Consider the following 2,503-nt stretch of genomic DNA (forward strand, 5'->3'; position numbering starts at 1 on the left):
GGTAAAGCCGAACAGAAAACCTCCCCGAAAAATTCCTTTGGGGCATTTTTTGAGCATTCGGCAAGCTGAATCAGAATCTCTGATCTGATTCAGCTGCCGAATACAGAATGCTGAATAAAAGCTGGAACTATTTGGCTTTTATTCAGCATTATTTGGCATTGCCAAATACAGGCTCAGGGGGGTTAAACTTTAAAGGCTGCACTTCTCTTTCCCACCATTTCTGTGTCTTTCCTGCCCTTTGCTCTGCTTTCCAGAAGGGAGGGGGAAGAGGGACCTTACAGCCAATCACTGCAATGCATTTGCAAATGGTATTGCAGCTTGCAAGGCTGTTGTTGCTGCTGGCTTCAAACTTGAAGCCCAACTACTAGCTTGCTTTCCCAGGGGCAGAAGGGGGGAGGAGCCAATAGAATTACAGGTAAGGGTGAGCACACTGCTCTTTGGCCAATCTCAAAACTTTGTTCTTTTTTGAAATTTTTCCGTGTATTGTTGTGATGATTCTGTGCTCAAGTTGACATCAGTCCTCCTGTTGAGCTGGGATTTGCCACAATGGTCAGCTAGTAGGTTGGCACTGGGTTCTGCTGCTTGACACTAGCAATAGAACATTGCACTGGTTCTGCTGCTGGTCTTGCAAACATGCCCCCTCACACCACACCTCACAGTTTCTACTGCAGAGATTCTCTGGGAGAAACTGCTGGACTGTTGTTTTATCTGCCTGCCTTTTGAAACAATAGAGGATGGGGGCACCTTCTTTGGCTGCCCCTAGAATTGCATCCCCTGGTCCAAATGTTTCCAAACTTGGGAGTTCTTTTGGGGAGCTCCAGCAGCTACAGTACAAATTTGGTGTTTCTACCTCAACCCCCCTCCCCCCCAGCACACTGAATATTCCTTAGGAGATTTTGCCATTGAATACAATGACCCCATAGGATATAATGGAACCAACCCCCAACCACCACCACCCCCATATTCCTGAATCTGGATACCAATACATTACCAGTATTAGTATTTGGGTATATTTGAGAATACAAAAAAAACCAGTTTCATTATACCTGAATCTTTAAAATACTGAATTTTTCCCCTGCACTCCCCTAGACACTCGGGGGGGGGGAGAAAACAAGAAAACACCATCCTGGGAGCCTTCCAATGCTGTCTCCTAATACTCCTGTTTAATCCTGAATGTTTCCAGGATTTTTCAGGACCCATTTCCTGGTATCCTGAAAAATCCCAAATACCATCCAGAGACTTGAATATATTTTTTAAAAAACACCAATAAAGCACTTCCATTTATGAAAAAAATGATATCATAAACTCTTAATACTCAAATTCCAGATGAATGTAAACAGGAATGAGGAATATACAAATGTAAAATGAAACAAGTATTGTTTCCATGGCGACAAGTAACCCTTGAATATAACCTGACTGCCTGAGTAGTTCATCATCATCATCATCATCATCATCATCATCATCATCGTCATCATTTGTATCTTCATGATGTACACAAGCATATCATCCTTTTGGAAACTTTGGCAATTTGTTGACTCAAACACATTGTTCTTTTCCACTCAGTTACAAATTCATTCCTTTTGAAATTAACCTGTTGACAACAAAAGTCGTAAAGGTTTCAGCCTGTCTGGAAGTCTAGGAACAGATTTGCTGAAAGTGTAAAATTACTTACTGATTATAGCCCACTCGTGGTGTTTTACACTTTAGTCACCATTCTTTACTGTGACATCCTGCTGACACGTCCACAGATTACTGTGCAGCTGTCAGGCATAGGGGACTTGACAAATTAGCAGGTGGAACTTTATTACTCATTCTGTCTCATGGGAAGCTTCCCTCTGCTGTAAAAACTTACCCTTCAATGAACCCTTTTTTTCATTTTAGAACCATTTGTTAGGAGATGAACTGAATATTTGCTTTTATGAATTTGTGCTTGCTGACACACACTCACTTTCATGGACTGTCTATAAATCCCTATGGGATTGGGAAAGCTGTTTGCATTGCATGCTGTGACTGCTTCATCTGGAGAGTATCTTGCCTGTAGTTTATGCAAATGGAGCTTGCACTCACACAGCCCAGCCTGAGGAAGAAGAATACATCGCCATTGTGATCAGCACAAAACAACAACTTTTATGGCTTCAACCACCATGAATGAACTGTAAGGAAACACATAACCCTGATATCTGGTTTGCATCTGAAGAGACAGTTTCCTGCCAAATGGTCACTTTATGGCTTGGGACCAAGCCAGAGTCATCTACACTTCAATGGTTGCCCTGGTACCCATCTTCACACCTTGACCAGATGCATCCCTTGAGTTAAAGGTTAAGATTTCAATATTGCCCACTCCTTCTAGGTAGGCACGTCATTACCTTCTAGGTAGGCACGTCATTACCTTCTAGGTAGGCACGTCATTACCCATCTTCACACCTTGACCAGATGCATCCCTTGAGTTAAAGGTTAAGATTTCAATATTGCCCACTCCTTCTAGGTAGGCACGTCATTACCT

The sequence above is a fragment of the Gekko japonicus genome, unplaced genomic scaffold (assembly GCF_001447785.1).
Source record: "Gekko japonicus isolate JY-2015 unplaced genomic scaffold, Gekko_japonicus_V1.1 scaffold223, whole genome shotgun sequence".
In the NCBI taxonomy this organism is placed as follows: Eukaryota; Metazoa; Chordata; class Lepidosauria; order Squamata; family Gekkonidae; genus Gekko; species Gekko japonicus.